The following is a 14,831-nucleotide window of genomic DNA, read 5'->3' as shown; positions in this document are numbered from 1 at the left end:
CGAGTCCGCACCGGCTCTTGGAAAGAGCACCCTACCCAAGGTCAACACCTCCACCCTAACCCCATAACCCAGTAACCCCACCCAACACTAAGGGCAATTTTGGACACTAAGGGCAATTTATCATGGCCAATCCACCTAACCTGCACATCTTTGGACTGTGGGAGGAAACCGGAGCCCCCGGAGGAAGCCCACGCACACACGGGGAGGATGTGCAGACTCCGCACAGACAGTGACCCAATCCGGAATCGAACCTGGGACCCTGGAGCTGTGAAGTAATTCTGCTATCCACAATGCTACCGTGCTGCCCAAACTAGAACAGTGGTCGAGAACAAGTGGACACAGACTCAGGATTCGGCATTTAGGACTGAGATGAAGAGAAAGGGTGGTGAACCTGTGGAATTCTCTACCACAGAAAGGCCAAGTCAATATATCGAAGAAGGAAATAGGTAGATTTCTAGACTCTGAATGGATCAAGGGGCATGAGAAAAGCACAGGAGTGTGGTGTTGAGTTAGAGGATCAGCCATGATCATATTGAATGGCAGAGCAGTCTCAAAGGGCTGAATGACCTACATCTGCACCTATTTTGTTTATGGGGGTCCTTAGCTTGTTGACTACATGACCCTCGACCTTTTGTTTAGGTTGCTGGCAGACATCCAATTGCCTTCCCACAGTTTTCCAAGCTAGCCCAGCTGACTGATTTATGCCACAAGGCTCTATGAGGAACACTATGGATTTATTACACTAGCTGTAAGCTGGTGCAAATTTTCCAGCTGTTTCCTTCACAAAATCCAAAGAGACAGAGCCCCACCCACCTATGAAATTAACAATTTCTCTGCTTAAAGTGCAGATCTAAGTGACTAATATTTATTGACTTTGGCTCTCCCCATTCACTTTGTTGCAACCTACACAAAACCAAATCTTCAACTCTTTATAGTTTCCAAGAGGAAGAGAGTCGACAAGCAGGTAGCAACCGGAAAGTGTTGGGTTTATTTAGTCAAAAGTCAGGGATCGACTATTACTTGAATATGTTGTAAATATTTCTAATCAATGCAACCCTAATCTTGCTGCAAAAATACATTTTTATGGTTTATAAAAGCACGTTGCTCTTGGAATTATATGACAGCATAAACCTGCCTTCAGAAAACGGATTATGAGATAAATAAAATAATAATGCTTAAAAATTGGCTATTTCTAAACTGTAATACAGTCACAGTGCTCAGGTGATAAAAATCAACTTTTCAAGATTTGTTTTTGCAGTTCAGGACACTTTCAGAACCCCTTTGAGCCCCCTCCTATTAGTTTCCACTGCGAGCTATGCAGCAATCCGTATGCATCACAAGTCGGTGCACACACTAGGAGATAGAAATATAGGAAAGAAAACCTTTCAAATGAAATAAAGTATGAAAATCTTTATACTTTAAACTCTCAAACCTGAACTGTATATTAAATAAATATTCCAAACCAGGAATTAAATTTGAAAAAATGTTTTATCAAACACCTCATGTAAAAGGCAAAAGAACTTAGCAAAAATACTTCAACCAAATTGGCAATTGGAATGATTATAAAAGAACAAAGAACTGTACAGTACAAGAACAGACCCTTCAGCCCTCCAAGCCTGCGCAGAACATGCTGCCCATCTGAACTAAAATCTTCTACAATTCCGGGGTCCATATCCCTCTATTCCCATGCTATTCATGTATTTGTCAAGACGCCCCTTAAATGTCACTATCGTACCTGCTTCCACTACCTTACACACATATCGCTCTTTACGTTACAATTCCTTCTTAAACATTTCCTTCTTAAACATGGCAGCACGGTAGGACAAGTGGATAGCACTGTGGCTTCACAGCGCCAGGGTCCCAGGTTCGATTCCCCGCTGGGTCACTGTCTGTGCGGAGTCTGCACGTTCTCCCAGTGTCTGCGTGGGTTTCCTCCGGGTGCTCCGGTTTCCTCCCACAGTCCAAAGACGTGCAGGTTAGGTGATTGGCCATGATAAATTGCCCTTAGTGTCCAAAAAGGTAAGGAGGGGTTATTGGGTTACAGGGATAGGGTGGAAGTGAGGGCTTAAGTGGGTCGGTGCAGACTCGATGGGCCGAATGGCCTCCTTCGGCACTGTATGTTCTATGTTCTATTTACATTGTCATGTTTCTTTTATACATTGGAGTGTTAATGACCCAGACTGGGGGGGGTTTACACTGTTACCCGCCCCTCGGTGTACATTTGCTGGTAAGACCTTACAGTGGTCTTTCCCCATTGCGCCTTGGCGGCAGCTGCCCCAAGCTTGAGTGCGTCCCTCAGCACGTAGTCCTGGACCTTGGAATGTGCCAGTCTGCAACACTCAGTCGAGGACAGTTCTTTGCACTGGAAGATCAGCAAGTTCCGGGCAGACCAAAGAGCGTCTTTCACCGAGTTGATGATCTTCCAGCAGCTGTTGATATTTGTTTCAGTGTGTGTCCCTGGAAACAGTCCGTAGAGCACAGAGTCCTGTGTCACAGAGCTGCTCGGGATGAACCTTGACAAATACCACTGCATCTCTCTCCAGAACTTCTTTGCAAAGGCACATTCCACAAGGAGGTGGGTGACCGTCTCATTTCCCCCACAGCCTCTCCGAGGGCAGCGTGCAACGGCGCTGAGCCTTCGGGTGTACATGAAGAATCTGACAGGGAGGGCCCTTCTCACCACCAGCCAAGCTAGGTCTTGGTGCTTGTTTGTGAGTTCTGGTGATGAGGCGTTCTTGACAGTCTGCTCAGGTAACCGTCCAATGTCCTCCACAGTCTCCTTTTCCCCCCAGAGGGCCTCGAGGACATTACGTGCTGACCACTGCTTCATTGCCTTGTGGTCAAAGGTGTTTTTCTTCAAAAACTTTTCCACGAGGGATAGGTGGTACGGCACGGTCCAACTATTTGGAGCGTTCCGCGGCAATGAGGCCAGGCCCATCCTTCGTAACACCGGGGACAGGTGTAGTGACAGTGACACTTGGTGTTTGCATACTGGGGGTCCACACACAGCTTGATGCAGCTGCACACAAAGGTGGACATCAGGATGAGGGAGTCAGTGGGTACGTTTTTCCCTCCCTAATCCAGAGATTTGTACATGGTGTCCCTTCGGACATGGTCCATCTTGGGTCACCAGATGAATTTGAAGATGGCCCGGGTGACTGCTGCGGCGTAGGGTCGGGTAATGGGCCAGACCTGCGCTACGTGCCGTAACACCGAGAGTGCCTCACACCTGATGACCAGGGTTTTGCCCGCAATGGAGGGGGAGCGTTGCTCCCACTCGCCCAGTTTCTGTCTTACCTTGGCGATGCGCTCCTCCCAGTTTTTGGTGCACGCCCCAGCCACTCCGAACCATATCCCCAGCATCTTCAGGTAATCTGACCTGACAGTGAAGGGGACAAAGGACCGGTCGGCTCAGTTCCCAAAGAACATGGCCGCACTCTTGCCGTGGTTTACCTTGGCTCCCGAGGCCAGTTCAAACTGGTCGCAGGCATTCAAGAGCCTGCGTACAGACGTGGGATCCAAGCACAAGACAGCGACGTCGTCCATGTACAGGGAGGCCTTAACTTGCACGCCTCCGCTGCCTGGGATCGTCACTCCTCTTATACCCTGAACCTTCCTGATGGAGTCGGCAAAAGGTTCTATGTAGCACACAAACAGGGCCGAGGAGAGAGGGGAGCCCTGTCTGACTCCTGATTTGATCTGGAACTTTTCTGATTCCCACCCCTTGATTGAGACTGCGCTATAGATGTTTGTGTAGAACAGTTTGATCCAATTGCGAATTCCCTCCCCAAACCCCATTTTGGAGAGCACATCCATCATGTAGGTGTGCGATATTGTCAAAAGCCTTCTCCTGGTCAAGGCTGATGAGGCAGGTGTCCACCTTCCTGTCCTGCACGTAGGCGATCGTATCCCTGAGTAGCGCGAGGCTATCAGAGATCTTCCTGTTGGGTACAGCACAGGTCTGGTCAGGGTGGATCACCGACTCGAGCAGACCTGACCTGATTGGCGATGAGCTTGGCTTGAATTTTATAATCCACATTCAACAGTGAAATGGGGCGCCAATTTTGAATTTCTTCCCTTTCCCCCTTCTGCTTGTAGATGAGGGTGATGATGCCTTTCCTCATGGATTTTGACATGCTGCCGTCCAGAAGCATACTCTCGTACACTTCCAGCAGGTCTGGGCCCATCCAGTCCCACAGAGCCGGATACAACTCAGCCAGTAAGCCATTGCTTCCAGGAGTTTTACTCGTCTCAAAGGACCTGACGACCTTTGTCAGCTCTTCCAGAGTTAGCGGTGTGTCCAGGTTTTCCCGCTCGCAGTGGGGTGGGGGGGTTTACTTTATTTTTGTTTATGTTATTTACACTAAAAGGGTCTGAGGGGGTGTATACACCTGTTGTCTTAAGTCGGGGTGTTAATGTTAATTTATTATTTAGGTACGGGGGGGGGGTTTGCTTTTTTAGATTGTGTTTTGTACTTAACCCTGGTGGGTTCCTTTTTCTTTCTCATTTTGTTATTGATATTTTATGAAAACCTTTAATTAAAATTATTTTTTTTTAAAAAAAGGTTTTCCCGCTCGCTGTCGCCTAAGACCTCCGTGATAGACAACAGGAAGGTCTGGGAAACAGTGTTATCTGTTGGCTTCAGATCATACACTCCGGCATAAAAGGATTTGCTGATCCTCAGGATGTCAGACTGCGATGACTTTACAGAGCCATCTTCTTTCTTCAGGCTGCTGATCACAGAGATCTCTCTGTGCACCTTTTGGAAGAAGAAGCGTGAGCACTTTTCATCCTGCTCCACGGAGCGGACTCTGGAACGGAAGATAACCTTGGAGGCCTCCGAAGTGTAGAGCGAGGCTTCCTGGCTCTTCACCTCTTGGAGATCCTCCTTGACATCAACCCCCATCGACTGCAGCTGGAGCAAATTCTGCATACATTTCTGGAGCCTGGACATGGCCCCTCGTCTCTCTCTCACCTTCTGAATGCCTTGGAGGATGAAAAACCTTTTGATGTTCCCCTTGATTGCTTCCCACCAGAGATGTGGAGACTCAAAGAGGGGTTTCACGGTTCTCCAACCTTCGTAATCCCTTTTAAGTTCCTCGAGGTTCTCTGGAGTCAACAGTTTTACTTTCAGCTTCCATGTCCCCCTGCCCGCCCCCTGGTTTTCCTGCAGGTGGCAGTTGGCCAGTAGGAGGCAGTGGTTAGAGAAGAACACCGGCTTAACGACGGTGGACCTGACCGTGAAAGCACGGGACACAAAGAAGAAGTCTATCCTGGAGCGGACGGACCCGTCTGGCCGTGACCATGTGTATCTACGCTGCGCTCCGTCTGCAGGGTTGCTGAAGATGTCGAGCAGCTTGGCGTCTTTTACCGTTTCCATGAGGAGCCTGGACATAGCGTCTAGTTTGCTGTTGGCTGCTGGATCGTCCAGCCGCACTGATGATGCAGTTGAAGTCACCGCCCAGAATGACAGGCTTGGAGGTGGCCAACAGCAGTGGGATTGCTGAAGGACTGCCAGCCGCTCACTCTTTACGGCCGGATCGTACACGTTAATGAGTCCGAGAGGGACGTTTTTGTATTTAACGTCTGCTACAAGGAGGCGTCCACCCACCACCTCCTTAACGTTGGAGATGGTGAAGTTGTCTCCCCGCAGCAGAATACCCAGGCCGGAGGTACGACAGTAGTTTCCTCCTGACCAGGTGGATGGCCCGTGGGACCACCAGCTCGACCAGCGCCTGTAGTTGCTGAGGTGAGGAATTCCACACTCCTGCAGGAGCAGTAGGTCGGCTTTCACGTTTGCTAAGCAGCCGACTGTGGCTACACACCGCAAAGTATCTTTAATGCTTCGCACATTAATAGATGCACTTTTAAACCCCATTTTAAAAAGGTAGATTTACCAGTCTCAGAGTCTATGCAGTCGGGTGTTCCAGCTGTTGAATGTTCCCCAGCAAGCCGGTGGTGCTCGCAAACTGTTGCACAGTTGCAGGGCTGAGAAAGCTGTCCTGGTCCGCACTGGGCCCGTGAACTCGACGAGGATACATTGGGGGTGGGGTGGGGGGGGGGGGGGGGGGGGGGGGGGGGGGCTAGTGTAGCCCTGGCGTCCGTCGTGGCATTCAGTGGGTGTTGGGGTTGCAGGCCAGTTTTCGCCTGGGTTGTTGCTGCTTGTTAATTTCTGGAGTTGGTCTGTGGCTTTATTTTTAATGTCCGGCGTTTGGTGTCCGTTGGTCATATTGCTGTTCCCATCCACCAGAGGTTGATGATCTCGGCATGCTTTATTTCCTTCCTGTCTGTGGTCTGGGGGGTTTGTGCATCCGTTCTACATTGGTACTTTGCCTCTTTATTTGAGGCCGATTCTTGTCTTGTTTTCCCTCATCGGAGGTGGTGTCGGCGCTAAGCTGGCTGAAAGGTGCTGCTTTTTGCCATTCCCCATCGGGGGTTTCTTCAGTTCATTTTTTTGTTTCCTCTTTCGTTTGTCCCTGTTCACCGTTTCCCAGGGCTCTTGATTCTTCGTTCCGTCCTCTTCCATTGAGGCTTCCTCGTCAGATGAGGTTGGGGTTGAGTTGTCAGGTTGAGCTGGGGCCTCCACTTTTTGTTGAGGGCCCTTCTGTTGATTTTCAGCATTCTGTGCTGTGGTGTCTTTGTCGATGGAGGGTGCATGAACCTCCTCTGTGGTCGCCTTTTTGACTCCGCCGCTGATGATTTGTGCGTACGTTGCCCTGCGTTTTGGGTTGGCCGTCCTCCCCACAGGTTGCAGCACTTGTCTTCCTTGCAGTCCTTTGTCATGTGTCCCTCCTGCCTGCAGTTTTTGCAGACGGTGATATTGCAGTTGGCGGCAACATGCCCCGTTTTGCCACAGGTGCGGCATACTCGTGGCTGTCCCGCGTAGTAGAGATAGCCACGATTTCCTCCAATGGCGAAACTGGAGGGGGGATGCAGGATGGTTCCGTCGCCATTTGTTCTCAGAGTCACCTTGATCTGGTGCTCACTTGTCCAGATGCCAAAGGTGTCCTTCAGTTGCACGCTGTTACTTTTCAGCTCAACGTACCTGGCGAGGAACGCGAGTACATCAGACACGGGGACGTGGGGGTTGTACGTGTGCAGTGTAACAACCCAGTTTTGCTGCGACAGTAGCGTAAACAGAGGCTCCGCAGTCAGGATAGACAGGGGGCTCTGGTTACCTTTTTCTTTGAACACGTTCAAGAATTTGATGCAAGCTGCGACACTCTTGAAGGTGACGTCAAAATATCCATTGTTGGGGAAGTCTTGTAAGCAGAAGATATCTGTTGCTTGAAACCCGCAGCACTCGCTTCACGAAGAAATTGCAGTCCACAGGTGACTCCCCTTCCGCCTTCTTCACTGTGACTCGGGCAATGTTTCGCACTCCCCAGCCTGGTGGTCGGGATGCAGCTGCAGCCATAGCTCACACGTCGAGTCTAAACTGTATCGGCGTTAGGCTAGGCCTAAACCAGAGGCTTAGACCAGCATGTAGATCCACCAATAGCAGCCGAGCTCTAAACGTTTCCTCTTCGACGACTTCAATCCCTCCGTGTTCTCCAATCCACAATCAACAGAGACTACACCTGATCTTAGCCAAAACCAATGGGTTAGTCTCGTCCTGGGCGAACCACCTTCTTGATCATGGTTTCACCCCTGCCAGGTTGGTGGGGACCAATGCTGAACGGCGCTCACCCGAGGTCTCCGAAGGGGATAGATCCCAAAGCCTCAGGTAGTCCGGAATTTGCACATTTAAGCGAGACTAGCTGTCTCGCTTTAATATGCAGTCTGGCTAAAAAGTGACCCCGCCCAGAATGGGCGGGATTCACATCGCTATGGTCTACGAGATAGCGTTAGATCTCGCAAGGCGTTGTGAGCCGAGTAGATCCCAGGAGGGGGGCCTCCTGGCTTCTAACAGCTACGCTGCGCCTCGGCGAGCTGCTTTTCAGGTGCAGCGTGGTTGGATTGCTCCTGCTCTATCATTGAATATATTTAAGGCTGAGACAAACAGATTTGTAGTCTCTCGGGGAATCGAGGGATATGGGGAACGGGCAGGAATGTGAAATTGAAGATCAGCCAAGATCACATTAAGGGTCGGGCAAACAGGATCTTGTGTCAGTTTCTTCTGATTACATTTGGTAGGCTGAGAGCATTTATGCATCTGAACATATAAAGTAGGAGAAGTAGGCCGTTCAGCACCTTGGGCCTGCTCTGTCATTGAACAAGATCATGGCTGATCTGTTTGTGTTTCGAATTCTACCTTCCCATCTACCCCCGATAACCTTTGATTACCTTGCCTAACAAGAATTTATCTTCCTCTGCTTTGGAAGTATCCAGTGACCTAGCTTGGGCAGCAGGGTAGAACAGTGGTTAGTGCTGCTGGTGCTTCATAGCGCCAGGGACCCGGGTTCAATTCCTAGCTTGGGGCACTGTCTGCATGTTCGCCCCGTGTCCTCAGGGTGCTCTGGTTTCCTTCCACAAGTCCCTAACGACGTGCTTGTTAGGTGAATTGGATATTCTGAGTTCTCCCTCAGTGTACCCGAACAAGGGCCAGAGTGTGGCGACTAGGGGATTTTCACAGTAACTTCATTGCAGTGTTAATGTAAGCCTACTTGTGACAATAATAAAGATTATTATTCCACCTTCAGAGATAGAGGTTCAAAGTTGCAAAACCCTCAACAGAAAAGAATTCTCCTAATTTCTGTCCTACAAGGATAACCCTTAATTTGAAAACAGTGCCGTCTAGTTCCAGACTCGCCCACAAGAGGAAACATCCTTTCCACAATCATCTGTTAACACTACTCAGGATCTTATATACTTCAATCAAGTCACTCCTCACTCTTCTAAACTCATGGAAACACGAAGAGGCTTTCTAAAGAGATTGGATGGATAGCGATAACAGGTGAATGATAAATGTGTGCAGAAGGAGCAGACTTGATAAATGAAAAATCATCAAGTTCCTAAAAAGTGCACAGTAAGAAGTCTTACAACACCAGGTTAAAGTCAAACAGGTTTGTTTCGAATCACTAGCTTTCGGAGCACAGCTCCTTCCTCTGGTGAATGAAGAGGTGGGTTCCAGAAACATATATATAGACAAAGTCAAAGATGCAAGACGATACTTTGAATGCGAGTCTTTGCAGGTAATTAAGTCTTTATAGGTCCAGACGGAGCAACTGGAGAGAGGAATAATCACAGGTTAAAGAGGTGTGAATCTCAAGCCAGGACAGTTGGTAGGATTTTGCACGCCCAGGCCAGATGGTGGGGGGGTGAATGTTATGCGACATGAATCCAAGGTCCCGGTTGAGGCTGCAGGAGAAGGACCTGGAGAACCGCTCCCAGAGGCAGAATTTAAGGATTATAGGGATGCCTGAAGGCAGCGGACACTGACGTGGCTGGAATGTTGGAGAAGCTGATGGGAGAGGGTGCCTTCGGCCGGCCCCTGGGGGTTGTAAACGGGAAACTGGAGTGGTCCTAGTCAATGTTCATGCCCCAAATTGGGATGATGTGGAGTTTATGAGGCGAGTGTAGGGGAAGATTCCGGACCCCGGGACCGGATTATGGGGGAGAGGGGGTTTAACGCAGTCGTTGACCCGGGGATGGACCGGTCGAGTTTGAGATTGGGGAGGGTGTTGGTGAAGGAGTTGAAGGGGTTTATGGAGCACATGGGGGAGTAGAGCCGTGGGGGTTTGGGAGGCAGAGGGCGAAGGAGTTTTCATACTTCCCCCAAGTGCATAAGGTCTACTCGCGGACTGATTGTTTTATGGTCGGTAAGTCGTTGCTGGCGGAGGTGGTGGACTCGGGATGTTCGGCAATCGTGGTCTCAGATCACGCGGCGCACTGGGTGGACTTACAAGTGGATCGGGGGGGGGGGGGGGGGGGGGTCAGCACCTGCAGTGGAGGTTGGATGTGGGGTTGTTAGCGGAGGAGGTCTGTTAGCGGGTGAGGGCCACCATCAGTGGGTATGTGGAAGCAAACGCTACAGGTGAGGTCTCGGCCGCCACAACATGTGGGGCACTCAAGGCAGTGGTCAGGGGGGAAGTTTATATCAATTCTGACTCACAGGGAGGAGGAGGAGTGGGCAGAGATGTCAAGGTTGGCGGGCGAGATTATGCGGGTGGGCTGAGGCCTCGAAAGCGGGTTGTTGAAGGAGAGGCAGAAGCTCCAGATGGAGTTTGTGTTTGTGTCCACAGGGAAGGCAGTGGGGCAGTTACAGAGGACCAGAGGGGCAGTGTATGAGTACAGGGAGAAGGCTAGCAGGATGCTGGCACACCAAATCAGGAAGCGGTGAGGGAGATTGGCAGGGTGAAGGACGGCAAGGGTGGAGTGGTGTTGGATCCGGTGGGAGTGATTGAGGAGTTTTGTAGCAGGCTTTATGAATCGGAACTGCCAGCTGAGGGAATGCGGGATTTTTTGGACGGGCTGGAATTCCCAGGGGTGGAGGAGGGTCTGGTAGAGGCTGGGAGCGCCCACTGGATTGGTGGAGGTGCTAAGAGGGTATGGGGTTGATGCAGGCAGGGAAGGTCTTGAGTCTGAATGGTTTCCCAGTGGAGTTTTAGAAAACGTTTTTGGGTGACCTGGGGCTCCTGCTGGTGAGGGCATTTAATGAGGTGAGGGAGAAGGGTGAGCTCTCCCCTACATTGGCTCAGTCCTCAATATCGCTGATCCTGAAGAAGGACATGCCGCCCGCTTGTTGGTACAGACTCAATGGGCCGAATGACTGCCTCTGTAGGGATTCTATGGTTCTAAAACTGGAGAAAGAAAGTTAGGTTTATAACGTTTTGCCGCAGTCATCCTGTTGGGTTTCAATTGGACTGAGCCTGCTAACCTTATTGGTCTAACACATGAGGGTTTGTTTAACATGTTAAACTGCAGTAGTAGTATTTTAATCTGAGCCCCACTTTGTAAAGCAGATGCTCCCATTTACCCTGCATAACTGCTCTTGTTGTGTTCATGTTTCTGTGTGTTAATACAATTCTATAATGTTGCAGTTGCTTCTCTTCCTGCACTGAAATATGTTGTCTTATAAAAGTCTTTTAAGCCGAAAGACTATGGTTAAGATTTCCCATAGCATCAGCAAATTACATTAAAATTACACCATTTCATCTTTTTTTTCTGAAAGAGACGTGTTGTTAAATCTTTTAATCTTGCACTCGTTAGGACAGATGCAAGAATGTCAAATTTCAAATGATCGCAACAATTTATACAGAGGCAAAAGGGTGCTGATTGATTGAGGTATTGTTTTCTCCATGGCAATCAGCCAACTTGCCAATCAATGGGGAACTAAAGGCTCCCGAGATCCTGGGTAATTTTTTTTTTTTTAAATGTGCAAGTCCTGAACATGTTCCCTTTTGTTTGCAGCGAATGGGTCCCTGTGTATTGTTGCGCTTGTTTGAAGTTTGGAGTTCTTGGCATTTGCCCTGATGAGGGCAATTCAAAAACCTTCGGTGATATGTCTCTTTCCAGCAAGATTCGAGCTACTATTTCATAATTTGGCTCTTGTATACACTCTGCTGGGATGATCAATAGTTTACTTGGCTGTGTGGCCTCCCCAGCACCAAGAAGTTGGGTTGATTTCTGCCATAATTGACATGGATTAGGGAAACACAGTTTAATGATGCTGTCCTTCAGGAACTGTGTGCAGGTATTCTGGATATTTTATGAGAAATCTCCACTCTCCAGCCAAGTGCTGCCAGCAGCAGGTTTAAAGGAAGAATTAAATTGGGTTGTCGTCAGACTGGAAAGGAACTGTCAAATGCCACAGAACTCTCCCATTGGCCAGCTTGATGTGAAATATTATTTTGGCGGCATAATTAAGGACAAGGACCCGGAGCAGTGTGGGTCATACCTTCCAATGTCGCTGTTGAACGTGGATGCCAAGTTGCTGGTTAAGATTCTGATCTCAAGGATTGTGTGCTGGATGTGATTTGTTTGGGGCGGGGGGGGGGGGGATGATCAGACGGGATTTGTGAAAGGGAGGCATATGTCGACCAATATCAGGTGCCTGCTAAATGTTATAACGACGCCCCTGGAGGGACGAAATGTGGAGGTGGTGGTCGCGATGGACGCGGAGAAGGCCTTTGATCGTGTCGAGTGGGATTATTTGTGGGAGGTGCTGGGGCGTTTCAGGTTTGGGCAGGGGTTTGTAGATTGGATTTGATTGCTGTACCGGGCACCGGTGGCAAGTGTCAGAACAAATCGGGTTAGTTGGGGGTACTTTAGGTTGTACAAGGGGACGAGGCAGAGATGCCCACTTTCCCCGTTGCTTTTCGCCTCGGCGGTGAAGCTTAGAGCGTCTAGGGGTTGGTGAGGGATTGTGCGGGAGCAGGGTGGAGCATACGATGTCCCTATATGCGAACGACCTGCTGTTGTATATATCAGACCCACTGGAAAGCATAGCGGGGATATCATGGACATTGTGGCGAAATTTGGTCGGTTTTCGGGATACATACTAAACATGGGAAAGAGTAAGGTCTTTCCGATTCAGGCGAGAGGGGGCAGGAGAGGAGATTGGGCAAGTTACCATTTAACGTGGCGGGGGCGAGCTTTAGGTATCTGGGTGATTCAGGTGGCATGGGGGTGGGAGCAACTACACAAGTTGAATCTGGCTCAGTTGGTGGAGCAAATGAGGGGTGAATTTAAAAGGTGGGATGTGCTTCCGTTGTCATTGGCGGGTTCAATCTGTAAAGATGACTGTGCTCCCAAAGGTTTTTGTTTGCATTCCAGAACCTGCCGATTTTTATCTCCAGGGCCTTTTTCAAGAAGGTTAACTCATTGCTATTGGGATTTGTGTGGACGGGAAAGGCCCCTTGGGTAAAGAAGGCGTTGTTAGAGCGAGGGCGAACGGGTTGGTCTGGCAAAATTAAGGAACTATTATTGGGCGGCAAATATAACCAAGTGGGTAGTGGGGGAGGTCGGTTTGGGAGCGGATGGAGGCAGCCTCTTGTAAGGGTACTGGTCTGGGAGCACTGTTGATGGCGCCCTTGCCGTTCTCGCCGGCCAGGCACTCCATAAGTCCAGTGATAGTGGCACCCCTGAGGGTGTGTGGACAGCACATGAGGCTTGAGGGGGCCTCAATTTGGGCCCCGATCTGTGGGGGAACTGGATGGATGTTTTCAGGGTTTGCGGAGGGCGGGGATTGAGAGATTTGTTTGTGGAAGGCAGCTTCCCGATTTTGGAAGAACTGGTGGGGGAGTACGAGTTGCCATGGGGAAATGGGTTCAGATACTTACGGGGGGGGGGGGAGGAAGCTTTGAGGAGGGTCCTCTTCGCATGCCAGGCTGAGTCTCATTCAATTTAAGGTAGTCCATATGGTGCATATGACGGTGGCTAGAATGAGCAGGTTCTTTGAGGGGGTGTAGGATAGGTGTGGGCGGCATGCGCGAGGGCCTGCTAAGCATGTTCACATGTTCTGGGCCAGCCCGAAGTTGCAGGGATTTTGGCAGGGGTTCGCTGACGTGATGTCAGATGTACTGGGGGTGAAAATGGTTTCGAGTCCAGAATTGGCTGTGTTTGGAGTGTCGGAAGACCCGGGAGCGAAAGAAGCTGACGTTCTGACCTTCACCTCTGGTAGCCCGGACACGGACCATTTGGGTGGAGGAACTCGGAGCCTCCGAAACCAGGTGTGTAGGTGAGCGACCTCACGGATTTCCTTAGATTGGAGAAAATTCAATTCACCTTAAGCGGGTCAATGGAAGGGTTCGCCCGGAGATAGAAACCATTTCAATTACTTCTTCCAGGACAGTTAAGTCAGCAGGGGGAGGGAGGATTAGGGTTAATTAGAAAAGTGGAGGTAGAGAGGGTGGGGCGTGGTTGTTGGCTATTTATTGAGTTAAGCTGAGTTCTCCTGTTTGTTATCTGTTGGTTATCTTTATCATCCTGGTTATGGTTTTGTTTGACGTTTATTTATAAACGCCTGAATAAACATATTTAAAAAAAAAAGATAAAAACAAAATGCTGGAAAAACTCATGGCAGGTCTGTGGAGAGAAACAGAGTCGAGTCCAGCAGCACATTAATTAATCAGATTGTAGGACAGGCTTTCAGCTTCACTGACTGACCAAAGGGCGACAGGATTGTCAAATTGGAAAGATTCTAACCTTAAAACTCAGCAACATTTCCCTGTGAATGGGGAACTCGGGGTCCGGATGGGCAAACAAACCTCAAACTCCGGCGATTTTAATTCACAAGTTTTCAGGAACAAGACATTGTGACGGAGACATTGCGCAACAAACATTAGCTGAGTTTGATCAGCAGCGGGCGCAAACCCGGCGCAAATCCCGCCCCAATCCCGGCGCGAACCCAGCGGAAATCCGGCCCCTATCCCGGCGTAAACTCGGCCCCGATTCCAATGCGATCCTGGCGCAAACCCGGCCCCGATTCCGGCGCGGTCCCGGCCCGCGGTCCCACGCCCAATAACCCGGGTCGAGCCCCACTGCCAGGAGGCCGAGGCAGCCGGGCAACCGGCACACGGAGCGGCGCCGATTGCTGCCCTCTTTACCCGGTCTCCAGCGACGCGGCCACTCAGTCCGTCCTCGCCCAAAATTCCTGACCTTTTCCGACAGTAACCGGAAGTGCCCTCGCGTCTTTCGGTTGGCACGTTCACTGACGTCAGGCCGAACAACAAATCAGCGTAGGCGGCTCTGGAACTTCCGACCCGGGTGCATTGTGGGGGTTGTAGTTCCGCTTGGCGGGTCTCCAGTGCGCATGTCCCAACCTCCCAATTGTTCGTTGATTTTCCTTCAGCTCGCGGATTGTTTCGCTTTAGTTTGTTTTAAATTTGAAAAATTCATTTTTACTTTAAAAATTCATAGGATCGCACAACACAAATGTTGGCCACAAA

At 49.9% G+C, this 14,831-nt stretch overlaps 1 protein-coding gene across 4 annotated transcripts in view; it reads right to left on the bottom strand.

The window, feature by feature from the left end:
* The window catches only part of LOC140411024 (alpha-taxilin-like), a 114,528-nt gene extending 99,947 nt beyond the window's left edge, over positions 1-14,581 (bottom strand). Inside the window, exon 1 of one of the 4 annotated variants that reach the window (XM_072499989.1) lies at positions 14,490-14,581. The gene's annotated coding sequence lies outside the window, so the exon portion shown is untranslated. Of the gene's footprint in view, positions 1-14,088; positions 14,222-14,489 lie in introns of those variants that run through there. The other 3 variants (XM_072500006.1, XM_072499998.1, XM_072500015.1) reach the window with 3 other exon arrangements.
* Between the last annotated feature and the right edge of the window lie 250 nt (positions 14,582-14,831).

The sequence above is a fragment of the Scyliorhinus torazame genome, chromosome 1 (assembly GCF_047496885.1).
Source record: "Scyliorhinus torazame isolate Kashiwa2021f chromosome 1, sScyTor2.1, whole genome shotgun sequence".
Classification (NCBI taxonomy): domain Eukaryota; kingdom Metazoa; phylum Chordata; class Chondrichthyes; order Carcharhiniformes; family Scyliorhinidae; genus Scyliorhinus; species Scyliorhinus torazame.
This window is presented reverse-complemented; position numbering and strand designations above follow the sequence as displayed.